General features: G+C 44.4%; 2 long non-coding RNA genes across 2 annotated transcripts; both read right to left on the bottom strand.

Moving 5' to 3' along the window:
* Positions 1 to 506: 506 nt before the first annotated feature.
* On the bottom strand, positions 507 to 5,781 carry LOC142485827 (uncharacterized). Its single transcript, XR_012798701.1, has 4 exons — positions 5,677 to 5,781; positions 4,335 to 4,445; positions 1,824 to 1,943; positions 507 to 803 (listed from the first exon to the last, which is right to left on the bottom strand). It is a non-coding gene; the product is annotated as an uncharacterized LOC142485827 (long non-coding RNA).
* A 1,239-nt stretch (positions 5,782 to 7,020) lies between these two features.
* LOC142485825 (uncharacterized) lies at positions 7,021 to 16,783 on the bottom strand. The gene is made up of 7 exons (XR_012798699.1): positions 16,665 to 16,783; positions 16,177 to 16,572; positions 14,859 to 14,978; positions 12,207 to 12,310; positions 10,854 to 10,964; positions 8,341 to 8,460; positions 7,021 to 7,320 (listed from the first exon to the last, which is right to left on the bottom strand). It is a non-coding gene; the product is annotated as an uncharacterized LOC142485825 (long non-coding RNA).
* Between the last annotated feature and the right edge of the window lie 4,606 nt (positions 16,784 to 21,389).

Here is a 21,389-nt window from a genome sequence, read left to right as displayed (position 1 = left end):
GATCAGAGGTGGAACTAGGGGAGGGTGTGAGCAGGGTCACTGCCCAGGGAGTAACCTGACTGGGGGCACGGAAATCTCATTTAGTGCATATGTTGCGGCACTGCATTGATTGACCGGTCAATCTGCACTGCTGCCTGTCACAGTGACATCCTGATCGGGCACTGTGATCAGCTATAGCACTGACCCAGGTGAGATAGTTCAGCACTTTACAAGGAGGGAACAGATGTTGTGGGTGACAGATGCTGGAGGTAGGCCAAGACTGTTGGCCAGAGTAACGTGGAGACTTACTGCACTCTGCATGCCCATCCTCTCCCTGACATCAGGGGAAGGAAGTGGCCCTGGGGTGTGTGTAGGTATGCCAGATGTCAGTGTATGCATAAGTAAGTATGCCTGTGTAGTGGGAGGTGTAGGGGCGTTAAGCTGGAGGACTTAAAACAGGCACAAAAGCACATAGATACCTCTGATTATACCGCACCAAATGCTGATAATATCATGCTGTAGCTGCACTTTACAGAAGATGATGCAGATGTCATCATTGGTTGGTGGGTTCATTAAATCAATCCATCATATCATAACCACACTGTGCATATGATGTACTGAATCAGTAACACCAGGAAGACATCTCCATGTTAGGAGTAGAGTTGAAGTTAACAGAATATGTCCAGCACTGTGGTGTGTAGCCCATAAATAATAATTGTGCACATTACCAGAACAACATACTGTCAACTGCAAGATCATTTTGCTGCTTGTAGCGTATGCTCATCCTGTACAGTGTTGTAGTAGATCCGTCTCTTCAGTGTTCACTGCAACAAAAGTAAGACATTGCATTAATATTACAGACGTTTGGGGGCTGAAATCTCACTTCGCTGCGGACAATTTCCCTTTGCATAAGATTCTTGTGATTATGTCAATGATGATCAATAACTGCATCATAACACAGCCGCTCTATACAGAAGATGTACTTGCTCTCATTGGTCATTGAGGTAATACGTCACACAATGTACAGATATAGCAAGGATTATTTCTCCCACTTGTGCATTATGGCATTATGATGGGAAATGTTGTGAGATTCTGCATTATCAGCATCACTGAATCTTTTGGAAATTAAGTGATATTCTATGTTTTAATGCAATATTATGGGTGATCAGCCGGTAAAATAATAATAGCTTGCTGTATCTGTAGCCATGCTCTACCCATGATGTGCTGAACCAATGACTGCAGAGAGATTCAGAGTGCTAAACATGACTGGAACGCATCTCTGAATAATGGGCAGCAAAGCAGTGCAGAATAGGAGGTGAAAGTATTTAAAATGGAAGATCCTTAGCAGCTGTGTGGAGAGTAGACAGTACAGACTGACCAAGTAAATGGTAAAAGGAGTAACTTCAACATTACTTGGCTTTGTTCTCCACATTGAAGCTTTCCTCCTCTTTAAATCACTAATACTGATGCCATGTGTAACCTGTACTGAGAGTTATATAATCTACTGGCCTAGATGAAACCATATGATGCAAACAGGATCCATCCCACTCCAGATTCATAGAATTGAACCACCTCAACCTTTCATAACAATCACATAGAACTGCAGCTGTGCGCTACTGCACATGTTCTTGTTATGAATGGTAGTAGATGTGGTCCTTGGGTCTTTACTTCATACTGTAGCCACACTCTACTCATGATGTATTGAATCAACGAAAACTTGCATGGTTCAGATCACAGGAAGGGGTAGAGTAGAGATGAAAATATTCAATGTGAAACCCGTAGCAGCCGGATTGTGTGGAGTCAATAAAACGACAAATACTAAATGGTAAATGAGAAATATACACATTGCTTATCTGTCTCTGTGTAGTAATTTTCCTTCTCTTCAACTGTCCTTCAAATTTTCTCTTTTGCAAGAAAAGGAACACATGGCTTCAATATTCACTTCTGTTCTGCAGTCATCCCTCCTGAAATAAAAGTTAAGCATTGCATTGTTATTATGATAATACATACAATAAACCTTGCTCCAAACCATTTGATGCAAAGCAAATCCACCTCCCACCCACAGCTGTGCTCCTTCTAGAGCATGCATGTCAAACTCCAGTCCTCGAGGGTCCCAAACAGGCCAGGTTTTCAGTAGGGATATCCTGAAAACCTGGCCTGTTTGCTGCCCTCGAGGACTGGAGTTTGACATCCTTGTTCTTGAGCTTCTACCACGCAAGTCATCCATGTGAGTGACACTGTACTGCAGTCCTGGTCTGCACACAATCTACTGAATCAATGACATCACACTGTAAAGGCAATCTACAAGATGTATTAGTTGTCCACACTTCCGAAATGTTACTTTTATGTCCAAATCACTTATTCCCATGACCTGATATTTGTATTTGTTATTTATAGGATTGTCACAAAGAGTTGATGAGGTCACCAAATGATAGTATGTAGAGAGAAAGAGAGATCTCAGAACAGAGCCCTGATGTATACCCACAGACAGATCAATAGAAGACGAAGACATGTTAGCAACAGAGATGGAGAATGTGTGACAGGAAAGTTATGATGAAAACCAGGATGATGAAAAATAGGATGTTACGGATACCAAGAGAGAGTTTAGAATATGAAGGAGGAGAGTGATTGAGAGCATCAAACGCAGCAGATAGATCAAGTAGGATTAGTAGGGAAAAGTGACCTTGGGAATTTGCTTTAAGCACAGTCTGTAGAACGAGCTGTACGAAAGGCAGGTTGTAAAGGATCCAGGAGGGAATGTGATTTAAGAATGTTGACATTCTAGCAATTAGGAGACAAACAGCAGGAGGGATACAGGGCGGTAGTTAGTAAGGCACATAGGGTGTAGGTTGTTTCTGAGAAAAGGGTGACCACTACAGGCTTAAAGTAAGAGGGTAAAGAGCCAGAGAATAGGGAGGAATTGAAGATGTGGGTGAGAGTGGGGACTAAGAGATGCAGTAAGGTGTGAGGGGATACGATCTAGAGGGCATGTGGTAGAGGGAGAAGAGAAGATGATTAGCTTCCAGCTCTGTAAGAGAAGAAAAGGAGTCAAATGCAGAAGGAGAATTAGGTAGAAGGAGAGAAGGGGGAAGGGACAGAAGGAATCTCCTTGTGGGTGGCATCCACCTTGCCTCTGAAGTAGTCAAATGCTTGAGGAGAAGTGAAGGAAGGATGGCAAGTGTGAGGAGAAGGTTAGTGGAGGGAGTCAAATACAGGGAAAAAAAGACAGCGTAAATTAAATTTGAGTGTTGATGAATGTGAAAAAAAAGTAGTGTGGTTTGGCCCCAGAGAGCAGCTTTATACAGGACTGGAGACATTTTTACTGTAGAAAAATCAAATATCAATTGTGTGATTTCCTTCATAGGCATTAAGAACAGCGAGTGGAAGTGTGATGAACATGTTTGGGAATTTAGCCAAGGGTGTGGGCTAGAGGGACAAGTGTGTCAGAGCCTAGAGGGGGCATATAGATAGGAGGATAGCATTGTAAGAGTTAATAAGATTGTTAGTTTAAGCGGAAAGAGAGAGAGAGCAGAGAGGTTAGAGTAGATGTCAGAGGAGAGTTTAATTAAGCAGAGGCAAATCAGTGGGACAGGTAAGATGGGGTGAGGGGAATGACTGATTGTGAATGATGAGAGCAGAAGAGGTCATGTACAACTAGAGCCTTGTTAGTCAGAGAACGGACATTCCAGATGGCATAGGAGAAGGGAAGAGAAAAGTAAGGAAAGGAATGTGGATTACATTAGATAGGTTAACACTCTTAGCAGGGAGGCCCGATGTGTATATGAGCAGGTTCAAGATTATAAGAGATATCCCACACATCAGCAAACATAGAAGGAGACACAGAGATAGGTGTAGAGAGAGACAGAGATAGCTCTATGTAGAGAGAGAGGGACGTAGAGAGAATGAGACAGATAGGCGCAGAGAGAGGGGGCGCAGAGAGAGGAGGCGCCAAAAGAGGGGGCGCAGAGAGAGGGGGCACAGAGAATAGGATATTAAAGAGTGCTTTTCATTGAGCAGTGCAGAAATAGCTGCAATAGAGGTCTGTACAAATGGTGCAGTGTGTAGACACATGCAAAGGTAGGGGAAGGAAAGAGGAGAACATGTGGATAAAAGCAGGAGTGTGGAAGTTAGAGAAATTAGAAAAGTTTAACAGAGGAGTGAGGAAACAGCAAGCAGAAAGAACAAGAGAGAGGTTACATTGGGATGACGTTCTGTGGTAAAGAGAAAATGCTAGGAGAGAGCTTTCAAATATTAGAGGACATGAATTGAGGGAGCAAATGTATAAATCAAAACCTGAGGGGGAGGTATAGCACGAAAGCTTGCACAGCAGATTATAGTCTTAATGTTGCGTGTACCTGTCAGGGTATTCAAGAAGTTAAATTCTCACAAGTGCAGAGTTCATGATGAAATGCTGAATCTAGTCCCCCTCCAATTTAATTTTAATATAACTTTTCCATTCTTCATTACTGCAAAAAGCAAACAAAACAAAACCACATTGCATTACTATTTTCAAAATGGATTGAATGGCATATTCAACAGTGACTGTGTGATGCCAATATTCCCCACTCACTCGTAGTGAAGCACATATTGTACTAGTGTTGAAAGTAGGCCGGTAGAGTCAGGTACGCAGTACTGATAAAACAAAAAGTGCCCGTCGTAAGTACCAGCTCCGCAACAGTGCGGGCATCACATTAGTGACGTGGATGAACATATATGGATAAGCCCATATTAAGGCATCACGTGACCAGAGCCGTCACTGACTGGGTATACGTAAAGACGCAGGGAGATGCAAGGAAAGGGAGGGAGAGAGACAGGGAGAAGATGTGAAACGGAGGAAGGCACGGATGGAGGGAGTTCTTCCGAGCTTCTGCGGGCCTCTCTCTTTCACTGGTGCATGCCGGGAGCTGGTCCCAACATCCACAAAGTGTGTGTGTATTATTGGTTGTATTTTATGGGGGTAGGAGGGTAGTGTGTATATTGTGTGTGTGGGAGTATTATATTGTGTGTAGAGGTGCAGAGGAGAGTACTAGATTGTGTATCTTGTGTAAGGGTGTTGTGTATATTGTGTTTGGAGCTATAATATTATTGGGGAGATTAGTATTGAGGAGGTATTATAGTGTGTATTGTGGGGAGTATTAGTGTGTGTATTGTTTGTGGGTGACAGATGCTGGGGTTATGCAGCAATCCCTGCACTGAGGTCCGAGGCGGCTCTGCATCGCTCGCACACACTGTGGATGACCAAGCATGTGCCCATGATAATCATGGCCTTAGAGGGATGAGTGTGTCAGAGCCTAGAAGGGGCATATATATGATGGAGGAGGGAGGAGGAGGAGGGAGGAGGAGGAGATGATAGCATTGTAAAAGTTAACAAGATAGTTAGTTTAAGCAGAAAGTGAGGAGAGGTTAGAGATAAGGGTAGATGTCAGAGGAGAGAGTTCAATTAAGCTGAGGTATCGAGTAGGACAGGGGTGAGGGGAATGAGAGGTGGTGGATGATGAGAGCAGAAGAGGTCATGTACAAATAGACCTTGTTAGTCAGAGAGCAGTCATTCCAGAGGGCACGTGAGAAGTGAAGAGTAAAGTGAGACATGGAATGTGGATTACATTAGATGGGTTAATACGCTTAGCAGGGAGGTGGAGAGAGAGAGGCAAGAGGCAGAGAGTGGTGCAGGGGTTGAGGAAGAGATGTTGCATGTACCTTATCAGAACATTAAAGAACATCAATTCACACTGGTGCAGAGTTGATGATGAATCCAGTTCACCTCCAATTCAATTTTAACAGAAATGTTTCATTCTTCATTACTGAAAAAAAAGAAAAGTAAAAAACATTTCATTACTATTTTCAAAATGGATTGAATTCCCCCAACAATGACTATGTGTTACCAATATATCCCTCTCAGTCCCACTGCAGCATATACTGTACCAGTGTGAAAGTAGGAAGGTACACAGTACCGGTAAAACAATACGTGCCGGTACTATGCACCATATGAATTATAAGGGGATGTAAATCTCCCAGTCTCTCTCCATATCCGCAACAGAGCGGGCTCCGGTCAGTGGCATGGATGCCCATATATGGGTATGCTCATATTTGGGCATCCCATGTCACTGACCGGAGCCGGCTCTGAGTATAGGGATATATGCGGAGACGCACAGGTGCAAGGAAATGGGAGGAGGCACGGTGAGAAACAGGGAGAGACCACAGGAAGATAGAGGGCAACAACTTCCACAAGGTACTTGTATGGGTATAATTGTTTGTATTTTGTGCAGAGGGGGTAATTTCAGATAAAATACAATTCTCCACCCTCTACGAAACAATTCCACTTTGTTCAGTAAGCCAGAAAGTCTTGGTCCCATGTGGACTGAATTTAATGCAAATAAGGTCCTTAATACACAAGTAAAGAATAAAGTTACTTATTCTCTACTGTAAGAAGTGCCACATTGCCCACTATTTGGGTCCTGTGCCCAGATTGTGACCATGCATGGCAGAGGTGAGATTCCCCCAACTCCAATTTGCTACACTCTCCAAGAGAGATAATTGTGATCAGAGGTGGAACTAGGGGAGGGTGTGAGCAGGGTCACTGCCCAGGGAGTAACCTGACTGGGGGCACGGAAATCTCATTTAGTGCATATGTTGCGGCACTGCATTGATTGACCGGTCAATCTGCACTGCTGCCTGTCACAGTGACATCCTGATCGGGCACTGTGATCAGCTATAGCACTGACCCAGGTGAGATAGTTCAGCACTTTACAAGGAGGGAACAGATGTTGTGGGTGACAGATGCTGGAGGTAGGCCAAGACTGTTGGCCAGAGTAACGTGGAGACTTACTGCACTCTGCATGCCCATCCTCTCCCTGACATCAGGGGAAGGAAGTGGCCCTGGGGTGTGTGTAGGTATGCCAGATGTCAGTGTATGCATAAGTAAGTATGCCTGTGTAGTGGGAGGTGTAGGGGCGTTAAGCTGGAGGACTTAAAACAGGCACAAAAGCACATAGATACCTCTGATTATACCGCACCAAATGCTGATAATATCATGCTGTAGCTGCACTTTACAGAAGATGATGCAGATGTCATCATTGGTTGGTGGGTTCATTAAATCAATCCATCATATCATAACCACACTGTGCATATGATGTACTGAATCAGTAACACCAGGAAGACATCTCCATGTTAGGAGTAGAGTTGAAGTTAACAGAATATGTCCAGCACTGTGGTGTGTAGCCCATAAATAATAATTGTGCACATTACCAGAACAACATACTGTCAACTGCAAGATCATTTTGCTGCTTGTAGCGTATGCTCATCCTGTACAGTGTTGTAGTAGATCCGTCTCTTCAGTGTTCACTGCAACAAAAGTAAGACATTGCATTAATATTACAGACGTTTGGGGGCTGAAATCTCACTTCGCTGCGGACAATTTCCCTTTGCATAAGATTCTTGTGATTATGTCAATGATGATCAATAACTGCATCATAACACAGCCGCTCTATACAGAAGATGTACTTGCTCTCATTGGTCATTGAGGTAATATGTCACACAATGTACAGATATAGCAAGGATTATTTCTCCCACTTGTGCATTATGGCATTATGATGGGAAATGTTGTGAGATTCTGCATTATCAGCATCACTGAATCTTTTGGAAATTAAGTGATATTCTATGTTTTAATGCAATATTATGGGTGATCAGCCGGTAAAATAATAATAGCTTGCTGTATCTGTAGCCATGCTCTACCCATGATGTGCTGAACCAATGACTGCAGAGAGATTCAGAGTGCTAAACATGACTGGAACGCATCTCTGAATAATGGGCAGCAAAGCAGTGCAGAATAGGAGGTGAAAGTATTTAAAATGGAAGATCCTTAGCAGCTGTGTGGAGAGTAGACAGTACAGACTGACCAAGTAAATGGTAAAAGGAGTAACTTCAACATTACTTGGCTTTGTTCTCCACATTGAAGCTTTCCTCCTCTTTAAATCACTAATACTGATGCCATGTGTAACCTGTACTGAGAGTTATATAATCTACTGGCCTAGATGAAACCATATGATGCAAACAGGATCCATCCCACTCCAGATTCATAGAATTGAACCACCTCAACCTTTCATAACAATCACATAGAACTGCAGCTGTGCGCTACTGCACATGTTCTTGTTATGAATGGTAGTAGATGTGGTCCTTGGGTCTTTACTTCATACTGTAGCCACCCTCTACTCATGATGTATTGAATCAACGAAAACCTGCATGGTTCAGATCACAGGAAGGGGTAGAGTAGAGATGAAAATATTCAATGTGAAACCCGTAGCAGCCGGATTGTGTGGAGTCAATAAAACGACAAATACTAAATGGTAAATGAGAAATATACACATTGCTTATCTGTCTCTGTGTAGTAATTTTCCTTCTCTTCAACTGTCCTTCAAATTTTCTCTTTTGCAAGAAAAGGAACACATGGCTTCAATATTCACTTCTGTTCTGCAGTCATCCCTCCTGAAATAAAAGTTAAGCATTGCATTGTTATTATGATAATACATACAATAAACCTTGCTCCAAACCATTTGATGCAAAGCAAATCCACCTCCCACCCACAGCTGTGCTCCTTCTAGAGCATGCATGTCAAACTCCAGTCCTCGAGGGTCCCAAACAGGCCAGGTTTTCAGTAGGGATATCCTGAAAACCTGGCCTGTTTGCTGCCCTCGAGGACTGGAGTTTGACATCCTTGTTCTTGAGCTTCTACCACGCAAGTCATCCATGTGAGTGACACTGTACTGCAGTCCTGGTCTGCACACAATCTACTGAATCAATGACATCACACTGTAAAGGCAATCTACAAGATGTATTAGTTGTCCACACTTCCGAAATGTTACTTTTATGTCCAAATCACTTATTCCCATGACCTGATATTTGTATTTGTTATTTATAGGATTGTCACAAAGAGTTGATGAGGTCACCAAATGATAGTATGTAGAGAGAAAGAGAGATCTCAGAACAGAGCCCTGATGTATACCCACAGACAGATCAATAGAAGACGAAGACATGTTAGCAACAGAGATGGAGAATGTGTGACAGGAAAGTTATGATGAAAACCAGGATAGAACTGTGTTACGGATACCAAGAGAGAGTTTAGAATATGAAGGAGGAGAGTGATTGAGAGCATCAAACGCAGCAGATAGATCAAGTAGGATTAGTAGGGAAAAGTGACCTTGGGAATTTGCTTTAAGCACAGTCTGTAGAACGAGCTGTACGAAAGGCAGGTTGTAAAGGATCCAGGAGGGAATGTGATTTAAGAATGTTGACATTCTAGCAATTAGGAGACAAACAGCAGGAGGGATACAGGGCGGTAGTTAGTATAGGGTTAGTATAGGGTGTAGGTTGTTTCTGAGAAAAGGGTGACCACTACAGGCATAAAGTAAGAGGGTAAAGAGCCAGAGAATAGGGAGGAATTGAAGATGTGGGTGAGAGTGGGGACTAAGAGATGCAGTAAGGTGTGAGGGGATACGATCTAGAGGGCATGTGGTAGAGGGAGAAGAGAAGATGATTAGCTTCCAGCTCTGTAAGAGAAGAAAAGGAGTCAAATGCAGAAGGAGAATTAGGTAGAAGGAGAGAAGGGGGAAGGGACAGAAGGAATCTCCTTGTGGGTGGCATCCACCTTGCCTCTGAAGTAGTCAAATGCTTGAGGAGAAGTGAAGGAAGGATGGCAAGTGTGAGAAGAAGGTTAGTGGAGGGAGTCAAATACAGGGGAAAAAAGACAGCGTAAATTAAATTTGTGTGTTGATGAATATGGAAAAAAAGTAGTGTGGTTTGGCCCCAGAGAGCAGCTTTATACAGGACTGGAGACATTTTTACTGTAGAAAAATCAAACATCAAGTGTGAGATTTCCTTCATAGGCATTAAGAACAGCGAGTGGAAGTGTGATGAACATGTTTGGGAATTTAGCCAAGGGTGTGGGTTAGAGGGACGAGTGTGTCAGAGCTTGAAGGGGCATATAGAGGATAGCATTGTAAGAGTTAATAAGATTGTTAGTTTAAGCAGAAAGAGAGAGAGAGAGCAGAGAGGTTAGAGTAGATGTCAGAGGAGAGTTTAATTAAGCAGAGGAAAATCAGTGGGACAGGTAAGATGGGGTGAGGGGAATGACTGATTGTGAATGATGAGAGCAGAAGAGGTCATGTACAACTAGACCCTTGTTAGTAAGAGTGGACATTCCAGAGGGCACAGGAGAAGGGAAGAGAAAAGTAAGGAAAGGAATGTGGATTACATTAGATAGGTTAACACTCTTAGCAGGGAGGCAGAGGCAGGGAGGCCCGATGTGTATATGAGCAGGTTCAAGATTATAAGAGATATCCCACACATCAGCAAACATAGAAGGAGACACAGAGATAGGTGTAGAGAGAGACAGAGATAGCTCTATGTAGAGAGAGAGGGACGTAGAGAGAATGAGACAGATAGGCGCAGAGAGAGGGGGCGCAGAGAGAGGAGGCGCCAAAAGAGGGGGCGCAGAGAGAGGGGGCACAGAGAATAGGATATTAAAGAGTGCTTTTCATTGAGCAGTGCAGAAATAGCTGCAATAGAGGTCTGTACAAATGGTGCAGTGTGTAGACACATGCAAAGGTAGGGGAAGGAAAGAGAACATGTGGATAAAAGCAGGAGTGTGGAAGTTAGAGAAATTAGAAAAGTTTAACAGAGGAGTGAGGAAACAGCAAGCAGAGAGAACAAGAGAGAGGTTACATTGGGATGACGTTCTGTGGTAGAGAGAAAATGCTAGGAGAGAGCTTTCAAATATTAGAGGACATGACTTGAGGGAGCAAATGTATAAATCAAAACCTGAGGGGGAGGTATAGCACGAAAGCTTGCACAGCAGATTATAGTCTTAAAGTTGCGTGTACCTGTCAGGGCATTCAAGAAGGTAAATTCTCACAAGTGCAGAGTTCATGATGAAATGCTGAATCCAGTTCCCCTCCAATTTAATTTTAATATAACTTATCCATTCTTCATTACTGCAAAAAGCAAACAAAACAAAACCACATTGCATTACTATTTTCAAAATGGATTGAATGGCATATTCAACAGTGACTGTGTGATGCCAATATTCCCCACTCACTCGTAGTGAAGCACTTATTGTACTAGTGTTGAAAGTAGGCCGGTAGAGTCAGGTACGCAGTACTGATAAAACAATAAGTGCGCGTCGTAAGTACCAGCTCCGCAACAGTGCGGGCATCACATTAGTGACGTGGATGAACATATATGGATAAGCCCATATTAAGGCATCACGTGACCAGAGCCGTCACTGACTGGGTATACGTAAAGACGCAGGGAGATGCAAGGAAAGGGAGGGAGAGAGACAGGGAGAAGATGGGAAACGGAGGGAGGCACGGATGGAGAGAGGGAGTTCTTCCGAGCTTCTGCTGGCCTCTCTCTTTCACTGGTGCATGCCGGGAGCTGGTCCCAACATCCACAAAGTGTGTGTGTATTATTGGTTGTATTTTATGGGGGTAGGAGGGTAGTGTGTATATTGTGTGTGTGGGAGTATTATATTGTGTGTAGAGGTGCAGAGGAGAGTACTAGATTGTGTATCTTGTGTAAGGGTGTTGTGTATATTGTGTTTGGAGCTATAATATTATTGGAGAGATTAGTATTGAGGAGGTATTATAGTGTGTATTGTGGGGAGTATTAGTGTGTGTATTGTTTGTGGGTGACAGATGCTGGGGTATGCAGCAATCCCTGCACTGAGGTCCGAGGCGGCTCTGCATCGCTCGCACGCACTGTGGATGACCAAGCATGTGCCCATGATAATCATGGCCTTAGAGGGATGAGTGTGTCAGAGCCTAGAAGGGGCATATAAATATATAATGGAGGAGGGAGGAGGGAGGAGGAGGGAGGAGGAGGAGATGATAGCATTGTAAAAGTTAACAAGATAGTTAGTTTAAGCAGAAAGTGAGGAGAGGTTAGAGATAAGGGTAGATGTCAGAGGAGAGAGTTCAATTAAGCTGAGGTATCTAGTAGGACAGGGGTGAGGGGAATGAGAAGTGGTGGATGATGAGAGCAGAAGAGGTCATGTACAAATAGACCTTGTTAGTCAGAGAGCAGACATTCCAGAGGGCACGTGAGAAGTGAAGAGTAAAGTGAGACATGGAATGTGGATTACATTAGATGGGTTAATACGCTTAGCAGGGAGGTGGAGAGAGAGAGGCAAGAGGCAGAGAGTGGTGTAGGGGTTGAGGAAGAGATGTTGCATGTACCTTATCAGAACATTAAAGAACATCAATTCACACTGGTGCAGAGTTGATGATGATTCCAGTTCACCTCCAATTCAATTTTAACAGAACTTTTTCATTCTTCATTACTGCAAAAAAAAAAAGTATAAAACATTGCATTACTATTTTCAAAATGGATTGAATTCCCCCAACAATAACTATGTGTTACCAATATATCCCTCTCAGTCCCACTGCAGCACATACTGTACCAGTGTGAAAGTAGGAAGGTACACAGTAACGGTAAAACAATACGTGCCGGTACTATGCACCATATGAATTATAAGGGGATGTAAATCTCCCAGTCTCTCTCCATATCCGCAACAGAGTGGGCTCCGGTCAGTGGCATGGATGCCCATGTATGGATATGCTCATATTTGGGCATCCCATGTCACTGACCGGAGCCGGCTCTGAGTATAGGGATATATGCGGAGACGCAGAGGTGCAAGGAAATGGGAGGAGGCACGGTGAGAAACAGGGAGAGACCACAGGAAGATAGAGGGCAACAACTTCCACAAGGTACATGTATGTGTATAATTGTTTGTATTTTGTGCAGAGGGGGTAATTTCAGATAAAATACAATTCTCCACCCTCTACGAAATAATTCCACTTTGTTCAGTAAGCCAGAAAGTCTTGGTCCCATGGGGACTGAATTTTAATGCAAATAAGGTCCTTAATACACAAGTAAAGAATATAGTTACTTATTCTCTACTGTAAGAAGTGCCACATTGCCCACTATTTGGGTCCTGTGCCCAGATTGTGACCATGCATGGCAGAGGTGAGATTCCACCAACACCAATTTGCTACACTCTCCAAGAGAGATAATTGTGGTCAGAGGTGGAACTAGGGGAGGGGGTGAGCAGGGTCACTGCCCAGGGAGTAACCTGACAGGGGGCACGGAAATCTCATTTAGTGCATATGGTGCGGCACTGCATTGATTGACCGGTCAATCTGCACTGCTGCCTGTCACAGTGACATCATGATCGGGCACTGTGATCAGCTATAGCACTGACCCAGGTGAGATAGTTCAGCACTTTACAAGGAGGGAACAGATGTTGTGGGTGACAGATGCTGGGGGTAGGCCAAGACTGTTGGCCAGAGTAACGTGGAGACTTACTGCACTCTGCATGCCCATCCTCTCCCTGACATCAGGGGAAGGAAGTGGCCCTGGGGTGTGTGTAGGTATGCCAGATGTCAGTGTATGCATAAGTAAGTATGTCTGTGTAGTGGGAGGTGTAGGGGCGTTAAGCTGGAGGACTTAAAACAGGCACACATCTCACTTCGCTGCGGACAATTTCCCTTTGCATAAGATTCTTGTGATTATGTCAATGATGATCAATAACTGCATCATAACACAGCCGCTCTATACAGAAGATGTACACTGGCGACACACTTTATTCGAGCTCGGCTAGTCCCACGAATTCGGGTATACCCGGGTGTATTGAGGTTTGTGACTGTTTTCTGCCCGAGTATATTGGGTTATTTTCCATGCAGGGATTGAAGCATTTTATTCCCGCTGGCTGCAATACTGCACAGTATATATATATATACTGCATTACAATTCATGAATTTATGCCATCTGGTAGACACGCGAAGCATTGCAGCCTATTAAATCCTAATCATTATCATTTAACAGATCAGCCGCCCGTCAGCCAGGCATGAACCCAGGCTGGGAAGGCAAACGCAACGGGGCTTGTCAGAGGTGAGGAGCGGCGCATTCCAGGTATCTGCCAGGTACATACTGGGTATTTGCTCGAATAAAGTGTGTCGGTGCAGTACTTGCTATCAATGGTCATGGAGGTAATACGTCACACAATGTACAGATATAGCAAGGATTATTTCTTCCTCTGGTGCATTATGGCATTATGATGGGAAATGTTGTGAGATTCTGCATTATCAGCATCACTGAATCTTTTGGAAATTAAGTGATATTCTATGTTTTAATGCAATATTATGGGTGATCAGCCGGTAAAATAATAATAGCTTGCTGTATCTGTAGCCATGCTCTACCCATGATGTGCTGAATCAATGACTGCAGAGAGATTCAGAGTGGTAAACATGACTGGAACGCATTTCTAAATAATGGGCAGCAAAGCAGTGCAGAATAGGAGGTGAAAGTATTTAAAATGGAAGACCCTTAGCAGCTGTGTGGGGAGTAGACAGTACAGACTGACCAAGTAAATGGTAAAAGGAGTAACTTCAACATTACTTGGCTTTGTACTCCACATTGAAGCTTTCCTCCTCTTTACATCACTAATACTGATGCCATGTGTAACCTGTACTGAGAGTTATATAATCTACTGGCCTAGATGAAACCATGTGATGCAAACAGGATCCATCCCACTCCAGATTCATAGAATTGAACCACCTCAACCTTTCATAACAATCACATAGAACTGCAGCTGTGCGCTACTGCACATGTTCTTGTTATGAATGGTAGTAGATGTGGTCCTTGGGTCTTTACTTCATACTGTAGCCACACTCTACTCATGATGTATTGAATCAATGAAAACTTGCATGGTTCAGATCACAGGAAGGGGTAGAGTAGAGATGAAAATGTTCAATGTGAAACCCGTAGCAGCCGGATTGTGTGGAGTCAATAAAACGACAAATACTAAATGGTAAATGAGAAATATACACATTGCTTATCTGTCTCTGTGTAGTAATTTTCATTCTGTTCAACTGTCCTTCAAATTTTCTCTTTTGCAAGAAAAGGAACACATGGCTTCAATATTCACTTCTGTTCTGCAGTCATCCCTCCTGAAATAAAAGTTAAGCATTGCATTGTTATTATGATAATACATACAATAAACCTTGCTCCAAACCATTTGATGCAAAGCAAATCCACCTCCCACCCACAGCTGTGCTCCGTCTAGAGCATGCATGTCAAACTCCAGTCCTCGAGGGTCCCAAACAGGCCAGGTTTTCAGTAGGGATATCCTGAAAACCTGGCCTGTTTGCTGCCCTCGAGGACTGGAGTTTGACATCCTTGTTCTTGAGCTTCTACCACGCAAGTCATCCATGTGAGTGACACTGTACTGCAGTCCTGGTCTGCACACAATCTACTGAATCAATGACATCACACTGTAAAGGCAATCTACAAGATGTATTAGTTGTCCACACTTCCGAAATGTTACTTTTATGTCCAAATCACTTATTCCCATGACCTGATATTTGTATTTGTTATTTATAGGATTTTCACATGTATTACTACTGTGAAACGCTATATACATTAATAGTGCTATATAAATAAATACATACACATTTATATATAATAATAATAACAGCATGTTCTTTTAAAGCGCTGCTAGTTTTACGTAGCGCTATACAGAGACATTTTGCAGACACAAGTCCCTGCCCCATAGAGCTTACAATCTATGACATTGGTGCCTGAGGCACAGAGGATATGAAGTGACTTGCCCAAGGTCACACACACACACAAATATATATACATAAATATATACATATATACACACACACACACACACACACACACACACACACACACACATATATATGAAAACTAACACAGAAAAAAAGAATCCCCTGAATAGCACTCTAACATACACAAATTGTATCAATAAAGGTTTATTAATCACATACACATAAATGGTTAAAATGAGGAGCAGTGGTGACCTACAAAGCTGTTATAAACTGAACCTTAAGGTGTGGGGGAAAATGCTACACTGCAGTAATAAGTACAAAGTATGTAAATAAAGTGTAGAGGCAAGAAATATATGGAAATGAGAACACTCAGACCGGCCGGTCAAGTACTACCTAAGTTGAAGCCCCCTGTGTGAAGTGCTTGTATGAAACTAGTGTATAACTAACAAGCAAGGAAATGAATAAGTTAATTATATAAGTTAGTAATATGATCCAAGCCTATAGATATGAAACACACAGATGAGCAAAAAATTGGCAGATATAACTAACAAGCCAAAATAGGTAGCAAAAGTACTTAGACCAGTCCTGAGTGTACAGCAAAGTGTCCAGCAGAGTGGTAGCAGATATCCACAGCTTAACTGCTCGTAGGTTCAGGGAGAGTGAGTCTCAGCACATGCTCCCAGGGTTGCTTGGAGCACAGACTGCAAGATTCAGCGGAGAGAAGGAGAAACAGCTGAGATCACCACCACATCCTAGATGAGACAGACAAGTCCTGACATGCTTGTTTCACCACTTGCTTGTCCGGGGGCTTAACATATAGACAGTTGATAGATGTATTTGAAGTTGCATATTCTGTGCCGTGGATTAATCAGTATACTGAAAGCAACTGAAGATGGTACAGTAGCTGTGATAGGTTGGCCTCATAGCTCCTCCTTCAATGGAGGAATCGGCTCACAGAGCACTTAAATCTCTAAATGCCCAAAGAAAAAAATAAGCATGCAGTACTTAAAGTGAAAGTAAAATGAGAAATGAAATAAACACACACATTGAAAAATCACTCACCCGACTGAGAGCGCCTTCTACAGAGCGCTGTACCACTGCTCAGCTAGCAGCTAAAACTGTCTCATTTTCCCACCATTGAAGTTTACACATGTCCACGCCCCACTCTAACAAGACGCTGTGTACGGAAGCTCGCAGGAGACAAACTAGTGAGAGAAGGTGTAGCTGCTAGCCACACTCCACGAGGTGCATTGTGGGAAATGTAGTTCTTTGCCTGCTAGCTTCTCTGACTGGTTACTGATTACGTGATGTCACTAGGGGCGGGATTAGTGTGTTGCAATGTAACGGCCCGGCTGTATGATTGTCACAGAAGGGGGGAGCCTGAGAATGTCACGGATTTAATTACACATGTAATGATGTAATAACACAGCCATGAACTAAGTCAGTATACATATGGTCATGTGATATTTATAATGCATTTATTAACATTATTGTGTGGATTTGGGCTGAATTAAACTTGTATGGGATTGTCACTTTAATATCACAGTACCACTACTGTTTTAACACTTATAATGACCTCCTGATTACAGATTATTAGGGACAGACTTAAAAAGGCCTGTGTAAATATTTATTATAGAGTGGCCTCTTTACTTTATAATATCAGGGAGTATCAGACAGGCCTGTGTTTATTTTTAATATACATTAGGGTGACCTGACTCCAGATTATTGGCCTTTCCCTCTGACAAATGCATATTTTCCTATACTGTGTTAATTTTGTTAGAACAAAATAAATATTCATGCGCTAAATGACAGTACCAGTGTGAGTCCCAATAAGAAGTAGTGAGGTAAAAAACCATGGTACCAGCAACATATGTAACTGATGGGGAGGGTGCTAAAATATATGGAGTGTGGCGTCCTGATTGCTAAATGAGGTGTATTATATCATAAGTGCATATAACAATATCCCTCATAGCAATCTATTAAGAACCAACAAGAACTAGGTAGCACAATAATCAGTGCTGCAGTTATAGCCTAATAATAAGTATATATATATATATACAGTGCTTGACAAATCACCCAAAAATCTACTCGCCGAACCAAAAAATCTACTCGCCACCTAGTCCCGCCCCCAACTCCGCCCCTAGTCCCGCCCCCAACCCCGCTTTAAAATAAAATATATAAATAAAATATTTAATAAATTCCTAGTAAGAACAACATTCGTTTTTGACATAAATGTATTTATTGTATTACATTATACTACAATTAGTCCTTGTTACGTGTGTGTGTGTGTGTGTGTGTGTCGGATGTACAAATAAAAGCCAGATGTGAATGACTAGTTTCCCGAACCCCTTAACCAGTGTCTGGACGTCGCCGCTTCACAATATCTAAAGCAGCAATCCCGCCTGGGATCTTACCTGATTCGCAGTCCCTCAATGTCCAGGTACCTCATTCCCGCAATGTTATAAGTTGGAGGGGATGTGTTCCCTACCTGTCTTCTGGGTTAGGGGGGGTTCCGATGTCTTCCGTGTGAAGCTTGAGTCAGATCTGGAAGAAAGCAGTATAAGTTATTTCTGTGTAGTTAGGGCAGTTAAGATATATAGGGTAAATAAGATATCCAGATCCAGAGTGTGAGACAGACATAGAGTGTGGGTGAGAGACACAGAGTGAGACACAGAGAGAGGGTGAGAGAGGGTAAGAGAGGGTGAGCGTCAGAGAGAGAGAGAGTCAGAGAGAGAGAGAGAGAGAGAGAGTCAGAGAGAGAGAGAGTCAGAGAGAGAGAGAGAGTCAGAGAGAGTCAGAGAGAGAGAGAGAGAGTCAGAGAGAGAGAGAGAGAATCGGAGAGAGAGAGTCGGAGAGAGAGAGTCGGAGAGAGAGAGTCGGAGAGAGAGAGTCAGAGAGAGAGAGAGTTCAAGAGTCAGAGAGAGAGTCAGAGAGAGAGAGAGTCAAAGAGAGAGAGAGTCAAAGAGAGAGAGAGAGAGTCAAAGAGAGAGAGAGAGTCAAAGAGAGAGAGAGACAGAGAGTCAAAGAGAGAGAGAGAGTCAAAGAGAGAGAGGGGGGGTCAGAGAGAGAGGGTCAGAGAGAGAGAGAGTGAGAGTCAGAGAGTGAGAGTCAGAGAGAGAGTCAAAGAGAGAGAGAGAGAGAGTCAAAGAGAGAGAGAGAGTCAAAGAGAGTCCAATAGTCAGAGAGAGTCAGAGAGAGAGAGTCAAAGAGAGAGAGAGAGTCAAAGAGAGAGAGTCAAAGAGAGACAGAGAGTCAAAGAGAGAGAGAGAGAGAGTCAAAGAGAGAGAGGGGGGGGTCAGAGAGAGAGGGTCAGAGAGAGAGAGTGAGAGAGAGTCAAAGAGAGAGAGAGTCAAAGAGAGAGAGAGAGTCGAAGAGAGAGAGAGAGTCAAAGAGAGAGAGAGAGTCAAAGAGAGTCCAATAGTCAGAGAGAGTCAGAGAGAGAGAGTCAAAGAGAGAGAGAGTCAAAGAGAGAGAGAGAGAGTCAAAGAGAGAGAGAGAGAGTCAAAGAGAGAGAGAGAGAGAGAGGGTCAGAGAGAGAGAGAGGGTCAGAGAGAGAGAGGGTCAGAGAGAGAGAGAGGGTCAGAGAGAGAGAGAGAGAGTCAAAGAGAGAGAGAGAGAGAGGGTCAGAGACAGACAGAGAGAGAGGGGGTCAGAGACAGATAGAGAGGGTCAGAGACAGAGAGAGAGAGAGAGAGGGTCAGAGACAGACAGAGAGAGACAGATAGAGGGTCAGAGACAGATAGAGAGGGTCAGAGACAGATAGAGAGGGTCAGAGACAGATAGAGAGGGTCAGAGACAGACAGAGAGAGAGGGTCAGAGACAGACAGAGAGAGAGGGTCAGAGACAGACAGAGAGAGAGGGTCAGAGACAGACAGAGAGAGAGGGTCAGAGACAGACAGAGAGAGAGGGTCAGAGACAGAGAGAGAGGGTCAGAGACAGACAGAGAGAGAGACAGAGACACACAGAGACAGAGAGGGCGAGAGACAGAGAGGGCAAGAGACAGAGAGGGCGATAGACAGAGACAGAGAGGGCGAGAGACAGAGAGGACGAGAGACAGAGAGAGGGCGAGAGAGAGAGGGCGAAAGACAGAGGGTGATTGGGGGTGTGATTGGGTGGGTGGGGTGACAGGGTAATTGGGTGGGGTAATTAGGTGGGGTGACGGGGTGATTGGGTGGGGTGACGGGGTGATTGGGTGGGGGGACGGGGTGATTGGGTGGGGTGATGTGGTGGGGTGACACTTCAGGTATCCTACACCTACACACGCACACACACGCACCCACACTCTCTCATACATACACACTCATACACACACTCGTATGCATGCACACACACACCCACACACCCAGCATGTCACACACACACACCCAGCATGTCACACATACACCCAGCATGTCACACACAATCCCAGCATGTCACACACACACCCAGCATGTCACACACACACCCAGCATGTCACACACACACCCAGCATGTCACACACACATCCAGCATGTCACACACACATCCAGCATGTCACACACACACACACATCCAGCATGTCACACACATCCAGCATGTCTCACACACACACACACACACACACACACACACACACACACACACACACACACACACACACACACACACACACACACACACACCCAGTATGTCACACACACACACACACACACACACATCCAGCATGTCACACACACACACACACACACACACATCCAGCATGTCACACACACAGACCCAGCATAGCACACACACAGACCCAGCATAGCACACACATAAAGACAGATAGACACAGCATCCTTTGGACACAAGGAGGGAGGGGGGGTCGGGCGGGCTGTGGAGATGGTAATGCATGAGGCAGGGGGAGCACTTACTTCCTCTATAAACAACCCTGGAAAGGATTGAGGACGTCACTGCTCCTGCTCATATAGAGCAAACTAGCCATCCCAGGCGCTTCAAACACAGACCCAGCGTAGGTCACACACACACACACACACACACACAGCATGTCTCTCTCTCACACACACACACATCCAGCATGTCACACACACAGACACACACAAATCCAGCATGTCTCTCACACACACACACACACACACACACACACACACACACACACACACACACACACACACACACACACGCACACACACACACATCCAGCATGTCACACACACAGACCCAGCATAGCACACACACAGACCCAGCATAGCACACACATAAAGACAGATAGACACAGCATCCTTTGGACACAAGGAGGGAGGGGGGGTCGGGCGGGCTGTGGAGATGGTAATGCATGAGGCAGGGGGAGCACTTACTTCCTCTATAAAAAGCCCTGGAAAGGATTGAGGACGTCACTGCTCCTGCTCATATAGAGCAAACCAGCCAGCCCAGGCGCTCAGCACACACACACACACACACACCCAGCATGTCACACAGACCCAGCATAGCACACACACACAGACACAGCTTCCGTTGGACACAAGGAGGGAGTGGGGGGGGGGGTCAGTGATGGTGCGTGGGTGCGTGGGCTCCTGATTGGGATCGATGCCGGGCTGGGAGGGGGGGGTTAGTGATGCTGCTTGGGTGCGTGGGCTCCTGATTGTGATCGATGCCGGGCTGGGGGGTCGGGAGGGGGGGGGGGGGTCAGTGATGCTGCTTGGGTGTGTGGGCTCCTGATTGTGATTGATGCCGGGCTGGGGGGTCAGGAGGGGGGGGGGGGGGGGTCAGTGATGCTGTTTGGGTGCGTGGGCTCCTGATTGTGATCGATGCCGGGCTGGGGAGGATGGG

This window comes from Ascaphus truei, unplaced genomic scaffold, assembly GCF_040206685.1.
Source record: "Ascaphus truei isolate aAscTru1 unplaced genomic scaffold, aAscTru1.hap1 HAP1_SCAFFOLD_638, whole genome shotgun sequence".
Lineage (NCBI taxonomy): Eukaryota > Metazoa > Chordata > Amphibia > Anura > Ascaphidae > Ascaphus > Ascaphus truei.
Note: the sequence above shows the minus strand (reverse complement) of the source record. Positions and strands in the feature narration are given on the sequence as shown.